Genomic DNA, 18,126 nt, shown 5'->3' on the forward strand with positions numbered 1-18,126 from the left:
CTCTCTCAATTTTGGCAATCTGTGAAATTCATTGCTCCTTATGGCTGGAGTAGGAAAGCCTTTGAATCCTTTAGGGGTGCTGTAAAGGCCAAAAGACAGCTTGAGTCTATCTTCAACTGAAGGGCCAGAGAGAAGGTTGGGTTTGTGTGAAGAGGACATGGGTAGTGGTTGTGGGAATGGTGGGGTTTGCAATTTTACAGCTAAGGTCTCACTGAGAAGTGACATTTGAATGAAGACTAATGGAGGTGGGGAGTGAACCATGTATCTAACTTAGGTAAAAGGATTTAATCAGCAAATGCAAAGGCTCTGAAGCAAAGTTAGCCTGGAATAAGTGAGGTGGAAAGAATAAGATAAGTTCAGAAGACACTGAGGGTCAGACGATGCAGGTCCTTGTTGGTTGTTGTAACGACTTTGCTTTGACTCGGAGTGAGAAGGGATGCCATTGCAGGGTTTTGAGCACAGAAGTGACATATTTGATGCATCATTTGAAAAGATCCCTGGGGTTGCTGTGTTGAGAATAGACTGCAGTGAGGGCAAAAGTAGGGAGTCTGGTTAGAAAGGTATTGCAGTAATACAGGTAAGAGTTTATGATGGATTGGGCCAGTGTATTGGCATTCAAAGTGCTGAAAAGTGATGCATTTATGGTCTACTCTGAAGGTAGAGCCAAAAAAATGTTTGAATAAAGCAACTTTAGGAAAGTGTTATGTATAAACCAGAAGAATAAATCTGAAATGAGTTATTTGTTAGCGAGTCATACGAGTAAAGGAAGATATGGAGTATGGGTAAGAAGAAGCAGAGAAGGTGACATGGAGGAATCATGAGGCATGACAAATTAATGGGAATTGGCCTGGAAAATTCCAGAGAATAAAGTATACATGTATCTGGGACTTTTTGTGTGCTCTTAGTGTACTTGTAAGGACAAACTGTGTTCTTTTTAATAGGTGCCTTTGATTCTCTCATTTTTAAAAAAATTTTTATGTGCTTTAAGTGAAAGTTTACAAATAAAGTCAGTCTCTCATACAAAAATTTATATACACCTTGCTGTATACTCCTAATTGTTCTCCCCCTAATGAGACAGCACACTCCTTCCCTCCGCTGTCTCTTTTCGTGTCCATTCGTCCAGCTTCTGACCCTCTCTGCCCACTCATCTTCCCTCCTGTCAGGAGATGCCAACATAGTCTCATGTGTCTACTTGATCCAAGAAGCTCATTCTTCACCAGTATCATTTTCTATCCTATTGTCCGGTCCAATCCCTGTCTGAAGAGTTGGCTTTGGGAATGGTTCCTATCTTGGGCTAACAGAAGGTCTGGGGACCATGACCACCGAGGGCCTTCTAGTCTCAGTCAGAGCATTAAGTCTGGTCTTTTTATGAGAATTTGGGGTCTGCATCCCACTGCTCTCCTGCTCCCTCAGGGGTTCTCTGTTGTGTTCCCTGTCAGGGCAGTCATTGTTGTAGCCGGGCACCATCTAGTTCTGGTCTCAGGCTGATGTAGTCTCTGGTTTATGTGGCTCTTTCTGTCTCTTGGGCTCATAATTTCCTTGTGTCTTTGGTGTTCTTCATTCTTCTTTGCTCCAGGTGGGTTGAAACCAGCTGATGCATCTTAGATGGCCACTTGCTAGCGTTTACGACCCCAGATGCCACTCTTCAAAGTGGGATGCAGAATATTTTGTTAATAGATTTTATTATGCCAGTTGACTTAGATGTCTCCTGAAACCATGGTCCCCAGCCCCCCGGCCCTGCTACGCTGGCTTTTGAAGTTTTCAGTTCATTCAGGAAACTTCTTTGCTTTTGGTTTAGTCCAATTGTGCTGACCTCTCCTGTATTGTGTGTTATCTTCCCCTTCACCTAAAATAGTTCTTATCTACTGTCTAATTAGTGAAAATCCCTCTCCCTCCTTTCCCCCTCCCTCCCCTTAGCCCGCAAAGAATATTTTCCTCTATGTTTAAACTATTTCTTGAGTTCTTACAATAGCGGTCTTGTACAATATTTGTGCTTTTGCAACTGACTAATTTCACTCAGCATAATGCCTTCCAGATTCCTCCATGTTACAAAATGTTTCAAGGTTTCATTAATGTTCTTTATCGACGCGTAGTATTCCACTGTGTGAATATATCATAATTTATCCATTCATCCATTGACGGGCCCCTTGGTTGCTTGCATCTTTTTGCTATTGTAAACAGTGCTGCAGTGAACATGGGTGTGCATGTATCTGTTTGTGTAAAGGGTCTTATTTCTCTAGGATATATTCCAAGGAGTGGGATTGCTGGATCGTGTGGTAGTTCTATTTCTAGCTTTTTAAGGAAGAGGTGTCTTTGATTCTTACAGAAGTGATTAAATAAGTTTTGTCACAGGGAGACAGACAGAGAGAGTTGGCATAGTGATTTGAATACTTCACAGAGAGATTTAGGCCTTTGGCACGTATATACAATAAAATAGCATGCATACGCAAATGATGCCCATGCTAGTAATTGCAACAGGCCAGCTTGCTTAAGTCTTACTTAAATGACTATCTAGCAGGATGATCTTTAGGGAACAGAGATAAGATCCCGAGACTGTGAGTCCCTGCCAGGGCCAAAGGGGGCCAGTGAGCACCTCGTTAATCTGTTGGAAGTGGCAAAGAGGAAAATTTCCCCTTCAAAGGGTAAAAATATGCATTTACTTATGCTGCTATAGGTTAAGATCAATCTGGTCAAACTGTATGATTTGTATTTACCCACTAGATTACTGGTTTACATATGTGTGTGAATTGCCTATGTACAGTGCTTCAAACCTCTGTACTTCAAGATTTTATACAATCTTGCTGTGATTGAAATTGGACAAGTATATAGCCTTTGTGCAGATGGGCATGGAATGGTTAAATAATAAACTCGATTCACCCCTGGCTCTTCTTTCTTGGTGGTGGTGAGATCTTCTTTTCCCACCTCTGGATGGCTCATTTTAAGCCTAGTGGGGTGGCAAAACTGACCAATCACTTTGTTATGGTCCCATAGACCTTATTTGCATGGTCCCACTTCCACACAGGTGCCATGAACTTTATTTGCATTATTAGGAAGTTATTTACTTCCCTTGGTGGGCCACAATTACCTTATTTGGATAGACCCACCAAATCACTTGGGTGGAAATTACAAGACCGCGGCTAGAAAGGTCATGTAAAAGTGATCCATTGCACCGCAGAGCACTTCCAGCATTTCAGCTGTTTGTTCAAACATCTCAATTGGTATTGCATCAATTCCTGGATCCTTGTTTTTAGCCAATGCCCTCAGTGAAGCTTGGACTTCTTCCTTCAGTACTATTGGTTCTTTATCATACGTTACCTCCTGAAATGGTTGAACATCGACCAGTTCTTTTTGGTATAGTGATTCTGTGTATTCCTTCCATCTTCTTTTGATGCTTCTTGCATTGTTCAACATTTTGGCCATAGAATCCTTCAAAATTGCAACTCAAGGCTTGAATTTTTTTCTTCAGGGCTTTCAGCTTGAGAAATACCGAGTGTGTTCTTCCCTTTTGGTTTTCTAACACCAAAAAAAAAAAAAAAAACACCAAACTTGTTGCCATCGAGTCGATTACAACTCACAGCAACCTTATAGGACAGAATAGAACTGCTCCTATAGGGTTTCCAAGGAGCGGTTCGTGGATTTGAACTACTGACCTTTTCGGTCAGTGGCCAAGCTCTTAACCACTGTGCCAGCAGGGCTCCTTTCTAACTCCAGGTCTTTGCATATTTCATAATGATATTTTGTCTTTGATGGATGCCATTATCAAATTAAAAATAAATCCCTCAATTCCTAGTTTACTAAAAACAGTTACCATAAATGGGTGAACTTTATCAAATATTTTTCTCACATTTTCTAAGGTGATCATAAAGTTTTTCTCATTACTATAAGAATGTGAGAGTTATAGCAATAGATATTTTTGTGGCAAATGGTCTTTGTTTTTACTGAAATAAACACAACTTCTTTTTCTTGATTGTATTAAGACCTTTATGGATCAAGTTTGCCAATATTTTATTTAGAAGTTTTTTACACTTGGGTTCGTAAGTGAAATTGTCCATTTCCCCCCCTTTTTGTGTCTACGTTCTCTTTAATTGTGTTCTGGTGTTCCATTTCTAGTACTCTAGTTTCTCTGCCCCTTATCTTCTCATCTTTGCTTTAGAGTAAATGTTGACCTTTTGGTCTCATATAGTTTTTTAAATGGAACCCCTTACTCACAGATAATATCCTTTATTTTTGTGTGCCAATCTGTTATTTCACTGAAAGGTGACTTCAGAGGATAGTTTCAGTTCAAGGTTTAAAGAGTATCTCAGAGCAATAGTCTCAGGGAGCTCTCTAGTCTCAACTGGTCTAGTAAGTCTGGACTTCTTAAGAATTTGAGTTTTCTTCTGTATTTTTCTCCCACTTTATCAGGGTCCATATATTGTAGCTGTGATCAAAGTGGTCAGTAGTGGTAGTTGGGTACCATCTAGTTTTCTAGTAACTGTTTCTTAAGTATTTTACAAAATTCGCCTGTAAAACTGCCTGAGCCTAATTAAAGATTTATTTTGGTGTATATTTTGTAATTATTGGTTCACTGTCTTTAATAGCTATAGGTCCTTTTGTCTGTTTCTTTTTAAGTCAGTTTGTGTGAATTATATTTTACTAGGATCCCTGGTGGCACAGCGGTTAAGAGCTATAGCTGCTAACCAAAAGGTTGGCAGTTTCAGGCAATTAGTAGATACATGAGGAAATCCTCACAATCATTAATCATTAGCCATTAGGGAAATGCAAATCAAAACTACAATGAGATACCGTCTCACCCCAACAAGGCTGGCATTAATCCAAAAAGCACAAAATAATAAATGTTGAAGAGGCTGTGGAGAGACTGGAGCACTTAAACAGTGCTGGTGGGAATGTAAAATGGTACAACCACTTTGGAAATCGATTTGGCACTTCCTTAAAAAGCTACCAGTAGAACTACCATATGATCCAGCAATCCCACTCCTTGCAATATATCCTAGAGAAATAAGAGCCCTCACATGAATAGATACATGCACACCCATGTTCATTGCAGCACTGTTTACAATAGCAAAAAGATGGAAACAACCAAGGTGCCCATCAATGGATGGATGGATAAACAAATTATGGTGTATTCACACAATGGAATACTACACAGTGATAAAGAACAGTGATGAATCCGTGAAGCATCTCATAAAAAAATGGATGAATCTGAAAGGCATTGTCACGAAAGGACAAATATTGTATGAGACCACTATTATAAGAACTCAAGAAAAGGTTTAAACACAGAAGAAAACATTCTTTGATGGTTACAAGGATGGGGAGAGAGGGAAAGGGGTATTCACTGATTAGATGGTAAATAAGAATTACTTTAGGTGAAGGGAGGACAACACACAATACGGGGGAAGTCAGCACAACTGGACTAAACCAAAAGCCAAGAAGTTTCCTGAATAAAACCAAACTCTTCAAGGGACTGAGTAGCAGGGTGGGGATCTGGGGACCATGATTTTAGGGGACATCTAGGTCAATTGGCATAAGAAAGTGTATAAAGAAAACGTTCTTCATCCCACTTTGGTGAGCGCCATCTGGGATCTTAAACGCTAGCACACGGGCATCTAAGATGCATAAATTGGACTCAGCCCACCTGGAGCAAAGGAGAATGAAGAGCATCAAAAACACAAGGACAGTATGAGCCCAAGAGACAGAAAGGGCCACATAAACCAGAGACTCCATCAGCCTGAGACCGGAAGAACTAGGTGGTGCCTGGCTACCACTGATGACTGCCCTGACAGGGAACACAACAGAGAAACCCTGATGGAGTGGGAGAAAAGTGGGATGCAGATCTCAAATTCTAGTAAAAAGACCAGACTTAATGGTCTGACTCAGAGTGGAGGGACCCCAGAGATCAAGGCCCCTGGACTCTTTGTTAGCCCAGAACTAAAACCGTTCCCAAAGTCAACTCTTCAGACAAAGATTAGACTGGACTATAAGACGTAAAATGATATTGGTAATGAGCGTGCTTCTTAGCTCAAGTAGACACATGAGACTATTTGAGCAGCTCCTGTCAGGAGATGAGATGAGAATGTAGAGGACAACAGGTGCTGGTTGAATGGACGTGGGAAATACAGGGTGGAGGGAAGGAGTGTGGTGTCGCATTGTAGGGAGAGCAACTGGGGTCACATAACAATGTGTGTATAAGTTTTTATATGAGAAACTGACTTGAATCGTAACCTTTCACTTAAAGCACAATAAAAAAATAAATAAATGAAAGCAATAGGTAGGCAGTTTGAATTCACCAGGTACCCCTTGGAAACCTCATGGGGGCAGTTCTACTCTGTCCTATAGGATCGCTATGAGTCAGAATCGACTTGATGGCAACCGGTTATTTATTTGTTTTTATGACATGGCCCAGTCTATCTAAGAGTTCAGATTTGTTATCTACAGTTTAAACTTTGTTGTGTCTGTAGTTATGTTCCTGTTTAGTTCCTAAGTCTGTTCATTTGTGCAATTTTCTTTTTTTTGTTCCTGGTCAGTCATGTTAAAAGTTTGTCTATTTTATTTGCCTCTTCCTAAAACTTTTTTTTTAAAACTAGCTTCGACGTTTGTTGATCTTCACTGACATCTTTTTCTGTTTCGTTAATTTATATTTTACCTTTATCGTTTCTTTCATTCTATTTTTTGATTTGCTTTGTAGTTGCTTTTTCTAACTTCTTGGTTTGGATGCTTCACTCATTCATTTTCAGCCATTCTTTTTTTCTGATAAAAGCTTTAAAGCTACAGATATATCTTATTACCATATTAGGTGCATTCCACCAGTTTTTGCTTGTAACATTCCCATTGTTACATTCTTTGACCCATGAGCTATTTAAATGTATGTTTCCTTTATTAGTTCTCAAACATCTTGCGGTTTTAATTATGTTTTCATTATTAAAATTTAATGGAATTGTGTTTAAAAAAATTATAATCTGAATGATACTGATACTTGTAGAGGCTTGCTTTATGACATAATACATGATCTATTTTCTGAATATTCTGTGTGTGTGAAAAGAATGTGTAGTCTCTATAAGGAGCACGTAGAGTTTTATTTATATATACCCGCTAAATCAAGCTTGATCATTACATTGTTCATATTTTCTATATCTTCATGATTTTTTTTATACTTGATACATTATTTACTGATTTCTATAAGTCTAACAATATTTTTTTATATGTTTGAGGTTATTTTATTAGGCTCACACATGTTTTTTGTTGTTTGTTTTAGTATCTCATTCAACAATTTATACACGAATTGTTTTATAACATTGGTTGCAATCCCGGCAATGTGTCAACACTCTCCCCTTCCACATCCTAATGTATTGGACAAATCTGTTGCAAAAGACCAGTATAAAGTGTTAAAATGCAAAAGTATCACTTTGGGAATTAAGGCACGCCTGTTCCAAGCCATGGTATTTTCAATCACCTCATATGCATGTGAAAACTGGACGATAAATAAGAAAGACTGAAGAAGAATTAGCATTTTTGAATTATCATGTTGGTGAAGAATGCTGAATATACCGTGGATTACCAGAAGAACGAGCAAATCTGTCTTGGAAGAAATATGGACAGGATGCTCCTTAGAAACGATGATGGCGAGAATTCATCTCACATACTTCAGACATGTTATCAGGAGGGACCAGTCCCTAGAGAAGGAGATCGTGCTTGGTAAAGTGGAGGGTCAGTGAAAATGAGGAAGACCCTTGACGAGATGGATTGACATGGTGGCTGCAACAGCGGGCTCAAACATAGCAATGATTGTGAGAATGATGCAGGACCAGGCAGTGTTTCATTCTGTTGTACATGGGGTCGCTTTGAGTAGGAACTAGCCCCACGGCACCTAATAGCAACAACATTCATCAAAACCCTACAGAAGGAGGTGGGGCCAAGATGGCGGACTAGGTGGACGCTACCGCGGATCCCTCTTGCAACAAAGACTCGGAAAAACAAGTGAATCGATCACATACATAACAACCTACGAACCCTGAACAACAAACACAGATTTAGAGACGGAGAACGAACAAATACGGGGAGGCAGCGATTGTTTTCAGAGCCTGGAGCCAGCGTACCAGTGAGCGGATTTTCTGGAAAAACTAGTTTCCCAGTGATGGATCGGAGACAGCAGTCCATATCAAACCACATAAAAAAGCAGACCATGACACCTTCTCCAACCCCCCAAACAAAAGAATCAAAATCTTTCCCAAATGAAGATACAATCCTGGAATTATCAGATACAGAATATAAAAAACTAATTTACAGAATGCTTCAAGACATCACAAACGAAATAAGGCAAACTGCAGAAAAAGCCAAGGAACACACCGATAAAACTGTTGAAGAACTCAAAAAGATTATTCAAGAACATAGTGGAAAAATTAATAAGTTGCAAGAATCCATAGAGAGACAGCATGTAGAAATCCAAAAGATTAACAATAAAATTACAGAATTAGACAACGCAATAGGAAGTCAGAGGAGCAGACTCGAGCAATTAGAATGCAGACTGGGACATCTGGAGGACCAGGGAATCAACACCAACATAGCTGAAAAAAAATCAGATAAAAGAATTAAAAAAAATGAAGAAACCCTAAGAATCATGTGGGACTCTATCAAGAAGGATAACTTGCGAGTGATTGGAGTCCCAGAACAGGGAGGGGGGACAGAAAACACAAAGAAAATAGTTGAGGAACTCCTGACAGAAAACTTCCCTGACATCATGAAAGACGAAAGGATATCTATCCAAGATGCTCATCGAACCCCATTTAAGATTGATCCAAAAAGAAAAACACCAAGACATATTATCACCAAACTTGCCAAAACCAAAGATAAACAGAAAATTTTAAAAGCGCCAGGGAGAAAAGAAAGGTTTCCTTCAAGGGAGAATCAATAAGAATAAGTTCAGACTACTCAGCAGAAACCATGCAGGCAAGAAGGGAATGGGACGACATGTACAGAGCACTGAAGGAGAAAAACTGCCAGCCAAGGATCATATATCCAGCAAAACTCTCTCTGAAATATGAGGGCAAAATTAAGATATTTACAGATAAACACAAGTTTAGAGAATTTGCAAAAACCAAACCAAAGCTACAAGAAATACTAAAGGATATTGTTTGGTCAGAAAACCAATAATATCAGATACCAGCAAAATACAAGGTCACAAAACAGAATGTCCTGATATCAACTCAAATAGGGAAATCACAAAAACAAACAAATTAAGATTAATTAAAAAAAAAATAACAATACACATTACAGGGAATCATGGAAGTCAATAGGTAAAAGATCACAATAATCAAAAAGAGGGACCAAATACAGGAGGCATTGAACTGCCAGATGGAGAGTGATACAAGGCGATATAGAACGATACAAGTTAGGTTTTTACTTAGAAAAATAGGGGTAAATAATAAGGTAACCACAAAAAGGTATAACAACTCCATAACTCAAGAAAAACGGAACGACTCAACTAACATAAAGTCAAACACTATGAAAATGAGGATCTCACAATTTACTAAGAAAAACGTCTCAGCGCGAAAAAGTATGTGGAAAAATGAAATTGTCAACAACACACATGAAAAGGCATCAAAATGACAACACTAAAAACCTATTTATCTATAATTACGCTGAATGTAAATGGACTAAATGCACCAATAAGGAGACAGAGAGTCACGGACTGGATAAAGAAACACGATCCATCTATATGCTACCTACAAGAGACACACCTTAGACTTAGAGACACAAACAAACTAAAACTCAAAGGATGGAAAAAAATATATCAAGCAAACAATAAGCAAAAAAGAAGAGAAGTAGCAATATTAATTTCTGACAAAATAGACTTTAGACTTAAATCCACCACAAAGGATAAAAGAAGGGCACTATATGATGATAAAAGGGACAATTGATCAGGAAGACATAACCATATTAAATATTTATGCACCCAATGACAAAAGGGCTGCAAGATACATAAATCAAATTTTAACAGGATTGAAAAGTGAGATAGACACCTCCACAATTATAGTAGGGGACTTCAACACACCACTATCGGAGAAGGACAGGACATCCAGTAAGAAGCTCAATAGAGACACGGAAGACCTACTTACAACAATCAACCAACTTGACCTCATTGACTTATACAGAACTCTCCACCCAACTGCTGCAAAGTATACTTTTTTTTGTAGCGCACATGGAACATTCTCTAGAATAGACCACATATTAGGTCATAAAACAAACCTTTGCAGAGTCCAAAACATCAAAATATTACAAAGCATCTTCTCAGACCACAAGGCAATAAAACTAGAAATCAATAACAGAAAAACTAGGGAAAAGAAATCAAATACTTGGAAAATGAACAGTACCCTCCTGAAAAAAGACTGGGTTATAGAAGACATCAAGGAGGGAATAAGGAAATTCATAGAATGCAACGAGAATGAAAATACTTCCTATCAAAACCTCTGGGACACAGCAAAAGCAGTGCTCAGAGGCCAATTTATATCGATAAATGCACACATACAAAAAGAAGAAAGAGCCAAAAGCAGAGAACTGTCCCTACAACTTGAACAAATAGAAAGGGAGCAACAAAAGAACCCATCAGGCACCAGAAGAAAACAAATAATAAAAATTAGACCTGAACTAAATGAATTAGAGAACAGAAAAACAATTGAAAGAATTAACAAAGCCAAAAGCTGGTTCTTTGAAAAAATTAACAAAATTGATAAACCATTGGCTAGACTGACTAAAGAAATACAGGAAAGGAAACAAATAACCCAAATAAGAAACGAGAAGGACCACATCACAACAGAACCAAATGAAATTAAAAGAATCATTTCAGATTACTACGAAAAATTGTACTCTAACAAATTTGAAAACCTAGAAGAAATGGATGAATTCTTGGAAAAACACTACCTACCTAAACTAACACATTCAGAAGTAGAACAACAAATAGACCCATAACAAAAAAAGAGATTGAAACGGTAATCAAAAACTTCCAACAAAAAAAAGCCCTGGCCCGGACGGCTTCACTGCAGAGTTCTACCAAACTTTCAGAGAAGAGTTAGCACCACTACTACTGAAGGTATTTCAAAGCATAGAAAATGACGGACTACTACCCAACTCATTCTATGAAGCCACCATCTCCCTGATACCAAAACCAGGTAAAGACATTACAAAAAAAGAAAATTACAGACCTATACCCCTCATGAACATAGATGCAAAAATCCTCAACAAAATTCTAGCCAACAGAATCCAACAACACATCAAAAAAATAATTCACCCTGATCAAGTGGGATTTATACCAGGTATGCAAGGCTGGTTTAATATCAGAAAAACCATTAATGCAATCCATCACATAAATAAAACAAAAGACAAAAACCACATGATCTTATCAATTGATGCAGAAAAGGCATTTGACAAAGTTCAACACCCATTTATGATAAAAACTCTTACCAAAATAGGAATTGAAGGAAAATTCCTCAACATAATAAAGGGCATCTATGCAAAGCCAACAGCCAATATCACTCTAAATGGAGAGAACCTGAAAGCTTTTTCCTTGAGAACGGGAACCAGACAAGGATGCCCTTTATCACCACTCTTATTCAACATCGTACTTGAAGTCCTTGCCAGGGCAATTAGGCTAGACAAAGAAATAAAGGGTATCCGGATTGGCAAGGAGGAAGTAAAGTTATCAGTATTTGCAGATGACATGATCTTATACACAGAAAACCCTAAGGAATCCTCCAGAAAACTACTGAAACTAATAGAAGAGTTTGGCAGAGTCTCAGGTTATAAAATAAACATACAAAAATCACTTGGATTCCTCTACATCAACAAAAAGAACACCGAAGAGGAAATAACCAAATCAATACCATTCACAGTAGCCCCCAAGAAGATAAAATACTTAGGAATAAATCTTACCAGGGATGTAAAAGACCTACACAAAGAAAACTACAAAGCTCTACTACAAGAAATTAAAAAGGACATACTTAAGTGGAAAAACATACCTTGCTCATGGATAGGAAGACTTAACATAGTAAAAATGTCTATTCTACCAAAAGCCATCTATACATATAACGCACTTCCGATCCAAATTCCAATGTCATATTTTAAGGGGATAGAGAAACAAATCGAAGGGAAAGAAGCCCTGGATAAGCAAAGCATTACTGAAAAAGAAGAAGAAAGTGGGAGGCCTCACTCTACCTGATTTCAGAACCTATTATACAGCCACAGTAGTCAAAACAGCCTGGTATTGGTACAACAACAGGCACATAGACCAATGGAGCAGAATTGAGAACCCAGATATAAATCCATCCACGTATGAGCAGCTGATATTTGACAAAGGACCAAAGTGTCAGTAAATTGGGGAAAAGATAGTGCTTTTAACAAATGGTGCTGGCATAACTGGATATCCATTTGCAAAAGAATGAAACAGGACCCATACCTCACACCATGCACAAAAACTAACTCCAAGTGGATCAAAGACCTAAACATAAAGATTAAAACGATAAAGATCATGGAAGAAAAAATAGGGACAACGTTAGGAGCCCTAATACAAGGCATAAACAGAATACAAAACATTACCAAAAATGATGAAGAGAAACCCGATAACTGGGAGCTCCTAAAAATCAAACACCTATGCTCATCTAAAGACTTCACCAAAAGAGTAAAAAGACCACCTACAGACTGGGAAAGAATTTTCAGCTATGACATCTCCGACCAGCGCCTGATCTCTAAAATCTACATGATTCTGTCAAAACTCAACCACAAAAAGACAAACAACCCAATCAAGAAGTGGGCAAAGGATGTGAACACACACTTCACTAAAGAAGATATTCAGGCAGCTAACAAATACATGAGAAAATGCTCTCGATCATTAGCCATTAGAGAAATGCAAATTAAAACTACGATGAGATTCCATCTCACACCAACAAGGCTGGCATTAATCCAAAAAACACAAAATAATAAATGTTGGAGAGGCTGCGGAGAGATTGGAACTCTTATACACTGCTGGTGGGAATGTAAAATGGTACAACCACTTTGGAAATCTATCTGGCGTTATCTTAAACAGTTAGAAATAGAACTACCATACAACCCAGAAATCCCACTCCTCGGAATATACCCTAGAGATACAAGAGCCTTCACACAAACAGATATATGCACACCCATGTTTATTGCAGCTCTGTTTACAATAGCAAAAAGCTGGAAGCAACCAAGGTGTCCATCAACGGATGAATGGGTAAATAAATTGTGGTATATTCACACAATGGAATACTACGCATTGATAAAGAACAGTGACGAATCTGTGAAACATTTCATAACGTGGAGGAACCTGGAAGGCATTATGCTGAGCGAAATCAGTCAGAGGCAAAAGGACAAATATTGTATAAGACCACTATTATAAGATCTTGAGAAATAGTAAAAACTGAGAAGAACACACACTTTTGTGGTTACGAAAGGGGGAGGGAGGGAGGGAGGGAGAGGGTTTTTTATTGATTAATCAGTAGATAAGAACTGCTTTGAGTGAAGGGAAAGACAACACTCAATACATGGAAGGTCAGCTCAATTGGACTGGACCAAAAGCAAAGAAGTTTCTGGGATAAAATGAATGCTTCAAAGGTCAGCGGAGCAGGCGCGGGGGTCTGGGGAAAATGGTTTGAGGGGACGTCTATGTCAATTGGCAAAATAATTCTATTATGAAAACATTCTGCATCCCACTTTGAAATGTGGAGTCTGGGGTCTTAAAGGCTAACAAGCGGCCATCTAAGATGCATCAATTGGTCTCAACCCACCTGGAGCAAAGGAAAATGAAGAACACCAAGGTCACACGAGAACTAGGAGCCCAAGAGACAGAAAGGGCCACATGAACCAGAGACCTACATCATCCTGAGACCAGAAGAACTAGTTGGTGCCCGGCCACAATCGAGGACTGCCCTGACAGGGAGCACAACAGAGAACTCCTGAGGGAACAGGAGATCAGTGGGATGCAGACCCCAAATTCTCATAAAAAGACCATACTTAATGGTCTGACTGAGACTAGAGGAATCCCGGCGGCCATGGTCCCCAGACCTTCTGTCGGCACAGGACAGGAACCATCCCCGAAGACAACTCATCAGACATGAAAGGGACTGGTCAGCGGGTGGGAGAGAGATGCTGATGAAGAGTGAGCTAATTATATCAGGTGGACACTTGAGATTGTGTTGGCAGCTCTTGTCTGGAGGGGGGATGGGAGGATAGAGAGAGAGGGAAGCTGGCAAAATTGTCATGAAAGGAGAGACTGAAAGGGCTGACTCAATAGGGGAAGAGCAGGTGGGAGTACGGAGTAAGATGTATGTAAAGTTATATGTGACAGACTGATTGGATTTGTAAACGTTCACTTGAAGCTCAATAAAAGTTAATAAAAAAAAAATGATACTTTGGAAAAAAAATTGTTAAAAAAAAAAACCCTACAGAAATCATCAAATTAATGTTATAACATTAGCAGCCCTCCTTTAAAAACAGGAATAATTCAGTGATGATCATTACCACCATTACCTATATTTTTCTGGAAATTCTAGCCATCACGGTGGTAGAAGGAGAATAAATGAGAGATACAAGATATAGAAGGAAAGACATGAAAACCGACATTGTTTCAGATGATATGTTTCTCTACAAGACAAGAGAATCAGAGAATCAACAAATTACTAGAATATTAAGAATTCAGTTAGGTTGCCAGATACAACATCAATACAAAAAATCAATTGCGGTCCTGGATACTAGCCATAAACAATACAGAGTATAACTAAGGGAGTGACCTAAATAGATTTGTTATACAGAAAGATCCTCCTGTCTGCAAAGGGGCAATGTGGATGAGTGTAGATCAGTTTTAGGGCTTTTATGGCAGTGGTTCAGGTGAGCGATGATGATGGCATCTTCTACTAGGATGATGACCGGGAGATGGGGATAAATGGAGATACTCTAAAATCTAAAGGAGTTGGTGATGGCTTTTGTGGGGGTGCAAGGAAAAGGGAGGGATACAAGGCGATTTCTGGGTTTCTGACTTTGTTAACCTGGTGGTGCCGTTTTCTTGAGTTAGGAAACACTGAAAGAAAACCTCCTTGAAGAAGAAGCAAATGAATTCATATTTGGACATGTTGATTTTGAGATCCAAGAGGAGATTAAAACAGCCATACAGACTGACACTTCTGGAGAGCTTTCCTAGAGATGTAAAATTTTGATTCATCTGTATGTAGGTAGAAATTGAAACTTTGAGTGTAGATGTAGGCAGGTAGAGAAAAGGCCTGAGAGTCAGAGAAGAGGCACTTGAATATTTAATAGCTGGGTAGGGGGAACTTCAGCAGGCATTTTGTAGAACAGATCAGTAAGAGCAATCTGTTTAAATTGCTCTCTCTGGGCAAACAGGAATAGAATTTCCTAGGTATATAAAAGATAGTTTTTGAACATTTTTTGAGTGGTTGATTAAAGACAGAATTTTTGACCCGATGTGACCATTCCAAATCTGTCTGGTGTGGGCGACGGAAGAGGTCAGTGGACAATAGAGAATAATGGAAACAAAAGAAGAGTCTGGACTTGACCCGGACAAAGATGTACCTGTTAGCCTTACATGCTTGCATGTTGGTGTTATCAGGAATTCTCCACCATTAAGGAGAACTTTTGGAGGAAATGCTGCCTTACTTTTGGGTAAAATTATGCAAAAAAAAAAAAGCCTAATTTCTCAATCCCACACAGGAATACTTCTGTCTCTGACCATAGTACTTTTTCCTTTTCTTATTCATGCCCTGATCCCTGGTTAGAACTTACCAGATGTGAATTGTTTTGTAGAGGAAGACTACAATGGAGGAGGGCGTCTGCTAATCTTCAGATATCCTGATGCCAAGGAGAATTTGTCACAGACCACTCCAGAGACCAGATGAAGGTGATTCTGCTCTGCTTTCTACCTGGCAGTCAATCCCTCTCTCAATTTCCAGTGCAATATCCCGGAAAAATAGACACTTGAGGACCCTCTTCTCTTCCAGGAGACCAGGTCTGGAACTGTGTTCTAGATTACAGAACCTTAGCTGTCAAGTCCTTCGCTGCCAAAGTTTTATGAAACAGATCTGGTAGAGCTTGGTTACTATTTCTGCTGGGTTGTCTGAGAGCAGAGCCAGTTGGAATCCTTGGGAGCAGTGCCATTTTCTTGCCACAAACAGAACTGGCTGAACAAGTCTTTGACTCATAGATTTCTATTCACTGTGACTGAAATGCCTTATGTGGCTCATATCCTGCCTTAAATGTGCTGTGTGTTAAATGTAACCATTTGGTAATTTTTTGTAGCCTTTTGCCACACCAGTGTTATGTAGGATTTTATTTAAAAAAATTAATAGACTCAGGTTTGTCATGCAAAAACTCATCTGGTTTATTGCCAGGTAGCCATGGCAAGACACACAAGTAAGATCTCACAACATTGATTTAGAACTGGAGAATCAGAACTAACAATTACAATTAAAAAAGTGTTAGTTAAATGGCTAGAGTTTAGATCTTTAGACTTCAGATTGTACCTTTAACAACAGGTCTTGGGAGGAAGGCTTAACCATGGCTGGAACTCAGCAGTGGTCTCTCATAACTAGAGTCCTAGGTGGGCACTGGTGGACAGTGTCTCAGCAAGCTGTCCATCTTCAGAGAGACTAAGAGACTGGAGTAAGCCATTTGCCACTGCCTTCTCTCAGTGACTGAGTAGGAATTCAGACTTTATATGTGAAATTCTCACCTTGGCCTCACACAATAAAGGCCAGTGTGAAGTAAAAGACTAGTATGTTAGGATGTTTCACCAGGGTTAGAATTTACCTAATTGTCACTTTTTTTTAATGTAAAAGATTAGGGAGGTTGTTCAGATTTATGCCTCAAGGATAGTTGACAAAGATTAACTATGTTATTATTATTATTTTTTATCACAGCATGTCAGGTCAAAATCAATTTAACATAAAGGTTGTTTACCTTCTTTACATACTTCGCACGCTTCTGTGTTTCTATGTCTAAGTTGAAAAATTTTCTAAATAACTTTCTCATGAGTTACAGGTTTCTGATGGCTTATAGTTAATGTTAGAGAGCCTCACAAAGACAAATTTCTAAGTTCATATTATGAATGTGTATACACATGTACTTTGAAAGCATAGTAATGACTTATACCTTATGAGATCCAAGATCATTATAGAAACACATAGAACAACCACAAAACTGGGGGCAGTGATGACTTTTGGTATTTAGGGTCTGGATAAGACATACAATGGCATGCTTAAACAGGATAATAGAGGACAATTGAATGAAGACACTCTTTACAAAGGTGCATGCAGGGGTAAGAAAAAACTGAAAAAGGATTGTGATGTCCCCTACAGTCATTAGTCCTTCTAGGATAGAAGTTTGGGGTGAGGCGGAGGGGATATTACTAGAAACTGGAAGGCAAGCAGGCCATTTTGAGAGGAGCAGCCAATCTGAGATGATCTCATAGGGAGGGAGCTGGAAGGACTATCTCCAACTCATTCTCCACGTATCTTCTGATTTTCATTGGTGCAATCTATCTGAAAGCCACAGGCGTGCACAGGAGTCTACTGATGCAATCCAGAGGTTCCAGTCCTGGAGGAGAATCCATAGGGAGGGTCAAACAAAAGATCGCTAAAGCTTTGTTTTCCCCTCCTGAGTATATTGCACTGTGGAGTTCCAACTTAATTTGGGAAAGGTCTCTTGTGAGTCTCCCCACTCTGTTCAGGCCCTGGTCTTTGACATCTGTCCCTCTCATTTACTGAAAATAATAAAACCACATATCCAAATAGCTCAATGAATCACAAGCAGGATAAGCACAAAGAACATCTTAAAAATCTTGCAAGCAGCCACAGAAAGAAAGACATTGTATACAGGGAATAAAAATAAAATTATTTCTAATTGCAATGCGGACAAGAATACAATGGAGCAAAAAATTTTTTTTAATGTGAAGGGGGAGAAAAACCAAACCCAAACTCTTAGCCTAGAATTGACAATAACTTTTAGCAAAATACCTTTCAGAAATTAAAGGAAACTTTTGCTTTTGACCAACATTGAGTGACAGGGACTGGATTTTTCCTTCCACTTGAGATAACTAAAAAAAAAAAAAAA

This window comes from Elephas maximus, chromosome 15 (assembly GCF_024166365.1).
Source record: "Elephas maximus indicus isolate mEleMax1 chromosome 15, mEleMax1 primary haplotype, whole genome shotgun sequence".
Classification (NCBI taxonomy): Eukaryota; Metazoa; Chordata; class Mammalia; order Proboscidea; family Elephantidae; genus Elephas; species Elephas maximus.